We start from the raw sequence: 11,281 nt of genomic DNA, 5'->3' as shown, positions 1-11,281 counted from the left end.
ATTGCAGATGAGTTAAGTGCAGCAAAACTTGTTTGTATTAAACAAGGTGAATAATTTCTCAGATACAGTTCAATATGCACCCTCCAGATTGGATAGTTGAAAACCCAGGGGACCATTTTAACCAAGCGCTGAATTTCCCTTCTACAATGTGAATAAAGTGACTAATGTTCTGATTGCATGTTTTCAGAATGGAATTACATGGCACAAAATTCAATAGCTCGACCAACTATTCAGTCTTAATATTCCTCTGATGTTCCTGCACAAACAGTCTGACTATATTAATTCAATATGAACCGTGTAATTCATAAATCAAATGTTTTATTCACTATGAGACTATAATCTATAATCTCTTTTGAGGTGAAAATTACTTTTCAAAATAGCGTAAATACAGAGGTCATACATTTGGACATTTTATGATAACTATGATAATTCACAATATTATGTCTGTACCTGACCATAGAAAAATAGTGACTTTATTTGGAAATTAAGTGTGATGCATATCAAAATTGCTCTAAATGAGCTTCACATGACTGAGAAAAAGTGTGTGTGTCTGTGTGTGAATATCATATATCTTGTAATGTTGTTTTGGGCTGTTTATAGGTCCTAACAGGGGGTTGGGCTCTAATTATCTTGGTTACAGAGGCGTGGCCAACAGGCTGCGGGCCACACACACTTCACAGGACACGTACTGACCTGTCTCATGTTCGTCTGCTTGCCAGTCCAACACAAAATCACACACACACACAAAACTTATTCTCAGTTACTGAGCAGTGACTCACCCAGCACACTCTCTGTTTAGGGTATTTATTTGCTATTGTACAAAATCAGATGGAGATATTACTTTTTCTGATACTTAGATTTTCTTGTTGCAACAGAAGTCTTTTTTTTAATTTCTGTGACAAATCATAAAATAATAATACTCAAGAAAACAAATACACACACGAACAAGCCAAAGAAAAAACAGCAAAAATCATTTCAAACAATATGATCATATCGTTGGAGGATTTGCGCAAATTCATGAGCTAATTTGCAATTCCCCTCTCGAGACGTGTAAAATTTTGATATCTCCTCGCCTAAAAGTCTCACCCACTGTACTTGTGTCGGTAAACACAACAACCTTTGGAAAACTGTAGATGATTATTCTTAATGTATACAGATTTTGAAACACTCCAGGTGTTTTGCAGGTATGCACACGTGTATGTACACAAACACGTGTGCATACACACAAACAGACTGTGCAGCATCTGAGCTGGCCTCTCCTCTGAGCTTTCCCACCATGACCACAATTCATTAGTAATTGACCGCAGCAGCCTCGCTCATTAAACATTAACAGGCTACTGGTGAATAATTGATTAATGATATGAGGCGATCTGCAGCAGCATTCTGACAATAAGAGTGCATGGATGAGAGGAGAGAAAGGCCAAATCAATGGAATGCAAAGCAGAGGCCCTGACACATGACAGAGAAACACAGGTACACACACACACATACACACAGACTTGGACACACACAAACACACAGGATCACGTCCTTACTCTCTGACTCACTGGAAACTGAAAACTCACTGGTCAAGTGCAGAATTTTCTTAGTGAGTGTGAACATAGCATACATGCGGCCATTGACTTGAAATAATGTCTCCACCATTGTCCTCCCGAAGATTTTCATCAGTCTCAAACCCAATTTCTTTGAGCAAACACTCTGCAGTTTGACTATACTTGTGGTTTGTTTTGTGATTATTACAGCCAGAATATTGCAGGATATTGGATATTGCCAGTATTATTTAAAATGGGAAGGATCTGGCAAAATATAGAGCTTATAAACATGGTAGACACCCAAACTTAGCCACAAAAAATGTCTTCATCAAAGCGTCTTCTTAAAATGTCTTTTCAAAAGTGGAAACAGGTCTTTTCTTGGCTCAGCAGGCAGACTGAAACACCCACTCATATCAGCCTCTCAAGTCCTGGAGACACACATAGTCGTTCTGACCATCAGGACTACCAAAGACAAACCCAGTCTCAGTCTAAAGAGGTAATTTAAATGCTGAATTTCCGTCCCTTTCCAATCATGGCTGTCCACCTGAGGTTAAGTCTTGTTTTTCCTCAACTTCTATTTCTCTCAGTCTTTGGCTTCCTTTCCTCCTTTGAGAACGGCATTGTTTTATTTTCGCTTTGTAGACTTTGTACATTTGTTGTACAGTCCACCATCACAGTTATTCATAGCTTCCAGGATGAGAAAAGTTGGATGTGGTGTGTATTACAAAGAGGAGGTATCCCAGAACCCACACATGGGGAACTCCAGTGGGGAGGGGATGTGCTATGGACATTTGCCCATGCCATGACACAATTAAGGAGTTGCCAGGGTAGGAAGAAGAATTCAAATGAAGAAAGGGCTTTGGCCAAGATGTTTGCATTTCAGACAGAAAGGACAGCAGAATGCAGTGGTTTACCATATTAAAGGCTGTTGGGAGGTCCACCAAGAAGACCAAGAGGTCCCAGAGGCGCTTCAGTAACAACAGGGCAGCATGTGCCAGTGGAGTGGCCAAGCTTGACCTCTTAAAGCTTGACACTGTCATCCAAATTCTGGAGCAAAAACCTGCTTAACCAGCCTCCAACTACACTTAGATAGGACTGGAAGTGGCCGTAAAGGTCAATCCCACCCTGCACAGATTATACTCCTCTACTGTAAATGCTGTATGAATGCCTTTTTTTTCTGTTGTTTAACCATTGATGTCAATTAGGATTGCTGTGCTTGTGACAAATTTCTGTGTAAATGCTCAGTAAAGTATTATCTTAATTTGAGCACAGTTCAGTGAGGACTTTTGGAGCAGAGACATTACCTGAGCGTTTCTGAGAGGGTTGGAAATGTTCGCAAAGCCAGTGAGGTATTCATGACACGTGTGGCTGCTGGCACGATGGTGGGAGATATAGCTCGGAGGAGGACTGTGGGTATGAGGTCCAGTGTGCATGTAGTAGCATGGCTACTAGTCAGAAGTTTTAAAAAACAGTTTTCAGTGAGGGCCAAATGGCTGGTTATCTCTGGCATGTTTAAAGACAATATGGCTGATGTCCACCACCTTGGCTGAGAGATTTGTGTCTGGTAGGAGTAGTGGAGGTTTAAATGAGACTCAAAAAAGATGAACAACAGTTTCTGTCTATGATGTTAAAGCAGGAAAACCACTCAGTTGCCAATCTGGAAAATTACACAGTTTTCTGATCTGATGCATGTTGATGCTTCCAAAATGGTTTTTTTTCCTGGTCAGAAACTGGTCTATCTAAATTTATAGATTAATAAAGATGCTTTATTTGTTTAGGATACATTTGTAATCACAGTGAAAATTACCTACTTTGTCATGGTCAGCTAACAACTGTGGGTCCTGATTAGGATCCACTCCATACTACACAGACATCTGAGGTCATCTTTCTAAATTGGAAAAGTTTATTCTATAAATGTTCTGTTGTGAAAATTGCAGCTACCGATTTGCTACGTGTGGAATAAATATCGTAAATCACTGCTCCCAGGAATATTATCGTATTTTGGCTGTGCCACTTTAAAAATACACGCAAGACAAAGATATAATGTACACACAGTACAAACACTTTCCTAATGTTTAAGAACAGCGCTAATCAGAGCTCTGTATCAAATTGGCCAATTTCAATGTCGTTAAATTGCTGATTGTTTTGTCTGTAAAAAGCCTTGATGCATCCCTAGTGAGGGAAACTGTGATTGAAAGTGGTTGGAGTTTCATTAAGGTTATCTGTCATTAAGCTGATTGGATGTTGAAAAGAGACAAGGCCAGTTTAAAGTAATAAAAATAAAGCTTTCACTTTACTGACCAATACTAAACAGACAACGTGATAAGCAGTGCAGACTATTCATTTTAAATATTATATCATTGTTACATCATTTCTTAACGTTATTGACAAAATGTTCCTGCTTAATGTGAACCGATGGTCAGAAACTGAAAAGTAATACATTCTTGCTGCGTTGTGCGGACACTGAATTCAAACACACATCGGGCACACACACACACACACACACAGCACTTACGCTGACACTCACGGAGTGAAAATTAGGATAATGACAATCATGTAGCAGCGGAAATAAGAGCTGGATGTCTTCTTGCTGGAGAGAGAGAGAGAGAGAGCTCATCAGATAGAGTACAAAGTGAGACGTGTCCTCTTTCAGCTGGGATGAAAGTCAGCAGGACTTGGCAGGGGCCAGTCACAGAGGTGCTCGATGATGAATAGGGGCCAGGCTCACTCCTTTAACACAACTAATGATACGTGTGTGCGTGTGTGTGTGTGTCTGTGCGCGTGTATTTGTATGCCTGTGCTCATCTTGTCCGTCTTGGTTTCTGACACTCAGAACAGTTTAGCAGGCAGACCAGTTCATTATCACATGTGTTAATATTTAATTTTGCGGTTTGATAAAAAATGATGTTTCATTAATGAGGTGATCCATCCCTGGGTATCAGGAGTCATCCAAAACAGGGCAGCACTGTGATATTGGAACTTCTTCCTTTCATCGTCATTATGCAGCATGCTGCCTTCTACTCCTTCACATGTATTTTTAGCTTATCTCTTAATCGGTATTACCAGGCGTGAAATGTTTTTTATCGGCTTGTGCATATATGCTGTAAATAGCCCACAAATAATCTAATCCCTGTCCAATAATCTCCAGTTTGTTTAATTATCACAGTTACTGAAGTAGACTTCTGCCCATTCCTTCCTCAATTCTTCCTCTCTGCTTCCTCTCCACTCTCGTGTTGCCATTTAAAACATGGCATCACAACTAGACAGCCGTGCAGACAACTTTAAATAAATAGGAGGTTTAGCGATGATGAACTGATTGAAAATGTCCAAAGAACATGCTCTAACCTCCAGAGCGGACAGTCACAGTGGACGAATCTTTAGCTCTGCTCTTAAATTACACCCCCTCCTGTTTTTAAGTGGACGCCTTGGTTGAGACTGGCTATGGCTGCTATTCCTGCCCATGCCAGTCGGTCCAGGATGGCTACTCTTAGAGGGGTGCTTTGAAGAGCTGTCCAGGTGAGAGCTTGGCAATGGCAGAGCTTTTTCTGCTCTTTCACAACACAGAGTGCCCTTCAGGGACTCAAATTGCCCTGCGGTGTTATGGATAATACTCAAATCCACATAAAGATCACACACATACACACACACACACACACACACACACACACACACACACACACACACACACACACACACACACACACACACACACACACACACACACACAAACACACGCACACACACGTACAAGAATTGAATCCTGAGTTTTTTGATGTGTGCCCCCAAGTACAGTGTATGCAAAACATATGTGTGCACTTTTTCAGGTACTCATGCAAACACATACTGTACACACACCCTTCACATATTAAAATAGCAAGTTGGACTAAACAAAAGACAATTGCTCTGGCATGAAATTTTCCCTTGGTACCATTTCAGAGACAGAGAAAAAAAACAAACTTAAGTGCTGTAGCAGTTTATTTTTCTCTCTAGACTTTAGCCCTTCCCCTAGTCCACCTCTTTTTGTTTCCTCTTCTCATCCCCATTTAATTTCACCTCCCCTCTTCTAATCAGTGAAAACATAGCCAGACTACAGATGAGACCATATGCGCCTGTGTGTGTATGTGGAATTATGGGTGCTGTTCTATTCAAAGACTGTGTGGAGAGGAAATAGCGGTGCAGTGAAAACTCATGACTTGACAGATCCTCAGAGTCGCCCCAAAATGCACTTCAATTCCAAAAGGCCCTGCTCTTGTGTCTCTTTCTGACCGACTCAAAAGACACATTCTTCGTGGACTGATTTTAACTGTACTTTTTTTTTTCCCTCAAATTTGAAATGAGCTCTTGGGTCTCATAATATTACGAAGGAAGCATTTGGCCAGGAGAGGAGAGGAAATGCAGCATTTGTGGCACTATGCTACGAATGCTATGCAACTGCTGCTTTATGCTACCCTGATGTTCTCACCATATAGTCAAGGATTCTGGCCAAGATTTGAGTGCCAAGTCAATGGTGTCCTGAGGGATAAAAGCAGATACATATGCAGTATGCATACACAATAGCATGTGGGCAACCATTTTCTAACAAAAAAGCTCACTAATATACAAATACAAGGAGCACAAATGCATCTATTCCCATCTTGGTTGCATGCATGTACACACAAACAAATGCAAGATGCTCACATAATGTCACAGATGCCAAAACTACATATAGCTCACAACGTAATTACTTGAAAGTGCGTGTGTGTGTGCACTTGTATACACACATTTTGGCCACGATCGTGTGAGATTTTTTTCATTTCCGGTGTGCGTGTGTGTATATTTGCTTGTATGGTGAAAGGAGATGTGTGAATCATGGCTGAATGCCTCAGGGGTACAATTTCAAATCATAGCCTTAAGGTGGCCTCCTCACTGATCAAGTTAAGAGGGTTGACCGAGGAGCACCAGGTGAGCCGGTGTGAATAGATGATGCCATGATTTATTGGCTGTCAGCCGTTGATATTGGGCCTAAATGCTGATGGTGAAATTCAGACCACTGCTTTATACTTGTGAGATTCAGAGTTTTATGTAACATTTGCTTGAAAGGAACAGAATTTTCCCTCCGCACTCCCACCCTCTGTTTTTTGTTCTTTTTTTTTTTCTTCTTCCTCAACTTCTGCAGTCAAAGTAGCAAGTGGACGATTTGTGGTTCAAGCTGGGCTAAGGCATGAATCTGTTTTGCATGCTGGTGCACAGTTTGTAGGACCAGATCTGAAGTCAGTTTTATGTCTAAATTAGAGCACTCAGTAGCAACACATTGTAAATGAGTCTTAATGACTTTCCCAGCCTTTATTTTCTGCACTGTTAGACAGCCCTATGGCAGCGCTGAGATGTCAGCCGCTCCTGCTGTGGCTAATATCCTCCAACCACCATGCTGACACTGCCACCAGTCTTTCACATACACACAGGTAATTGCATGCTCCAGGCATATATATTTATATATACTTGCGTGTATGTGAGTGTATGTGTGTGTGTGTGTGTGAGAGAGAGAGAGACAGCTTGCTGTGTTCACTGTTAGATATTAAACTAGAGTATCCCACAGAAAGCCAAGTGGAATAACACTGTTCTCTCTGAGGGTAAGTATTCACAAAGGACAACTCGTGAATTACAACTCAAAACTCTGAGTATGTGTCTGCACATGTGTGTATTTCAGCGTGTGCATGCGCCATTTTATTCCCATCTGTGTGATTTCTATGGCACTCTCATTTGAGTCATTTTTCACCACAGGTTAATGACCTGTATACCATATGCTGTTATATGCTATCCCAAAGAAAATAAACATTTTCTAAAGTGGAACATCTTTTATAGCATAAGTGTGTGTGTGTGGGTGTGTGTGCGAGGAGAAACAACAGTCTCATGACTCATCTGTATACTAAACCTCTTTGAGACTTCATACAAATCACCTCAAATCCTCAAGTATGCCTCTAAACTCCAAAACAAAAATCAAGCTCCTTCTTGCCTCCTGATCAAACCACCGGCAGCTTCTGCCACGATGACTTAGAAATCTGTTAGCTGAGTATGTGGGCCAGCATGCATTAATCATGACAATATCGAGTGGTGTGACGGATACTCATATCGACATTTGCATAAACAAGTGGAACAGGGTGTGAATCCAACTGATGTAGAAAGTGTCCATGTTGTCAGATGTGAATTGCTGGGGAGCACAAGTGTGAAGGTGACAGGGAAGCCAAGGAGCAGGGATCGTAACACAGAACGAGCTGGATAACAGAGGGCCAATCTGACAACAGTTTTTTTGTCTTCTGGTGTTTTGTGAAAAGAGAGGGTTTTTCCTGACTGCGGATTTAGTGTGTCTGTATTCAAAGGGCAGGAGCTAATCTACGTATTGTGTGCTATTGCTATCATTTTGGAGAGATGAGTGCCAGTCTAATAAGGCTGCTAAGGATATGATGAATAGAACAACCATACACACTGAAATCTGTGGTGTTGCATCACGTCCTGACAGCTAATCTTCTTATATGGAAACAGCAGTCAACAAGGATACTGCTTAGCTGGACAAAAAGGAAACAAATACAGTTTTTTTGCCTGTTGATCTGTCTGAGTGCCTTTTTTTTTTTTTTCTTCTTTCTTTTTGACACAGTCAATCCTGCTATCCTGGCATTAGTATACATGTGCACACCTTTTCCCATAAGCCCCTCCTTAACTTCTTATGTGGCTTTTTGCTGTGCTAGATCTTTGGTCTCTTCAATAGCTGTTCATAGACAAAAAAAATTTGGGTTTAATTGCCGTGAAATGTTTGGATGGCATCTCATAGGGTGGAGCCTAGTGACTTTAGTGCCATGAAGAGGTTAACAGTTTGTTTCAAGGGAGGAATCATTATTATTAAACAGCTTTTAAACTGTACACACATTCATGTTTACGTTGGAAAACTAATGCTGGTGATCCTTCATATTTTTTTAATACTTTGCTTGCTGTTGCTGTTAATTGGGACCTATCCCTGTCAGTCACAAGGTGTTGGTGAATTGTTCTGCCAGTATCTCTTACAGATTTGTAATTATTTAACCTGCATAGTGTAATTAGCTGGCAATCAGGTTTTTGCAGCAGCAGCAAGGCTTTGTTTCTGCAAAAACACAGAAACTCTGGGATATAGCAGGCGCTCTGCCTTCCCAAATCTCATCCTGAAATTGTATTATACACTGTTAAGCAGCTGTAGCCTGGTGGTAGTCGTAGTGGAGTGGAAGGTGATTGGTGGCCGATCTGAAAAACATTGGTTATTTTCAGTGGCATGGCAGTATAGTGGTTTGTGCTGTTGCCCCACAGCAACAAGCAGAAACAGAAAGGCCTGGCACCTTTCTGTGAGGGGTTTGCACACTCTCACCGTGCCTATGCGCATTTCCTGCTGGTACTCCAGTTTCCTCCCGTCCTGGTTAACTGGTGGCTCCGCAGGTTCCATGCACATGTGACGCATTCACTGTATCAAGTATTCAATTCATCTTAAGGAGATGTTTACTGAACATATTAGAGACTAGCCCGGACCCTCAGAGACTAGAGACTATACCAGACATCTCCAGAGACCAGAGACTAGACTGAAGAACAGTAGAGCCCCAGGTAGGACCCTTCCAGAGACTAGACCAGACTGGATCCCTCCACAGACCCAGAGACTACAAACTAGACAGAAGGAGAAGAAGGAGTATCTGTAATTTTACTCAAGTAGTGAAGTTGTGTACTCTGTCCACTTATGTCTCTGCTTAAATGTACGTCATTTATAAACATTTAACTATTTACATTTAAACAACCCAGACAAGTCTAAAGAATCATACAACAGAATATAAATTCTAAAATGTGTGAAAAACAAAGTAAAACACAGCGTCCAGGTAGCAGTTTTAGCTGGTCTTTAGTGAAGATTGGCATTAAGAATAACCACGTGTCTCAGCTTTGAGGGACTGATCCTGTTTCTTGTCTTTGTTACTATTTTCTGCCCTATTTTGGAGAAGATTCTCTCTGAGGGGACGGACGTTGCTATAATACACAGTCTCCTTGCCATCACATATGTAAGATGAGGGCAGGCTGAATGAACCCTTGGTCTTCAGCTCAGTGGGTCTGCACTTCTCTGGAAAAGGGGCTCCTGACCTTCTAATGTGCAGTCTCTCCTTCTTTCCCTCTCTCACCTCCCTCCAGTTTGTGTGCTCACTGTGTTTTGTGTCTGTCACCCCTGCACCAGCCTGTTGAAACGGTTAAAGAGAGTGGTTTTTTTTGTTTTTTGGCTGAGAAATATACTTAGGCTGGCTCAAAATTTCAATACATGTCCAAAGGATTTGTATTGGCTTAAAGATTTCTTGAAAAAAAAGCAGAAGATTGTTTTTACTGCGCGCTCACCTGCATTCAATGTGGTATCTCTCTGTGATCTATACAAATATTGCTATTACAAGAAGCTCCTAGGTATATCTGCTTTTGTATGTCCCTCCAGAGATTGTTTACGATCATGGTTTTACAGACTCTTTCTCCTTGTGCTGTCAGGCCACTCTTCTTGTGATGGTTGCATGTCTGTGTCTGTGTGTGAGCACGCACGCGTGTGTTCGCATGTTTTAGTTCATAGCTTGAGGGAAAACAAGCAAATCGACGTTCTGGCTGTGCGGCTGGAAAGAATACATGCAAAGCATCAATAAGCGCAGAGGCAAAGACGGAGCCTGTAAGGTGTGAATCACTGATGAATCTGAAAATCTCAGGAAAGACAAGTTAAGCATATCAATACATAAAGCTTCCTCCATCTCTCATCCTCTGTGAAGTCCTTTGGGTACTTTTTTCACTGTATATATAAACACACAACCCACACACTGACATACATTTTCTATGTGCAGACTTTACTTTCATGCTGACTTGAATCTTTTTGGCCTTGAGAAAATATATTTTATATTTAATACTCACAGAATAGCATCATCTTTTCTCTCCCTCCCTTTCTTCCCCATCTCTCCTTCACCCCTTTCTGCCTCTGCCCCAGCTCCCATTTTTCACTCCCACATTCCTCCTCCTTGCTGCATACGGGGCAGGATGGCAGAACTGTCTGGTGTTTGAGACGTGAGCAGTTTGATCTTCAGAAAGTGGAATCTAGATAGCATGTCTTCCTTTGCTTCAGAGAGCTCTCGAGGGTGTGTGTGTGTCTTTGTGTCCGTGCACGGGCATATGAGGATGAAGAGTCACTCACATGTGTGCCTGCCTTACATTTGGTGTGAAAATTAAAAACCCTCACCCCAACATTACTCAGTTCTGCGAAGTGAAGCAGGATCATTTCACAATTTCAGCTGCAGAACCCCTGATCTGTGATCATTCTTCTGACAAAATCCAGAAATAAGTAATGTTTTTAGTATCAACTTGTAACATTCACGATTGTCATTGAACAATAAATGGATCTTTTTCATGAAAGAAAATACAAGTAGATAGACGAAGATGAATAGATGAATGTTGGTTAAATAGTGTTGGTCAATCTGTCCAGATGCCACCATCAGTTGTATGGATAGATAGATAGATAAGTACAGCAAAACTAATGCATTCCTATTTCAGTTGGGTTTCAGTGGTTGGTGTGACCAAATATAGGTTTTTCTTCTCTGGATAGAACAGCTTCCCTTTCATGTTGTGCCTCTATTGATGACAAAGAGATATGAAAAAAATACAAATAAATAAATAATCAAATAATACAAATGTCCTACACGGATCTCTGCGCCTTTTTATACTGTGAATAGCACGATAAATCAAAGCCAGTG

This window comes from Echeneis naucrates, chromosome 16, assembly GCF_900963305.1.
Source record: "Echeneis naucrates chromosome 16, fEcheNa1.1, whole genome shotgun sequence".
In the NCBI taxonomy this organism is placed as follows: Eukaryota; Metazoa; Chordata; class Actinopteri; order Carangiformes; family Echeneidae; genus Echeneis; species Echeneis naucrates.
The sequence above is the reverse complement of the archived record's forward strand: the minus strand, read 5'-3'. Positions refer to the sequence as shown.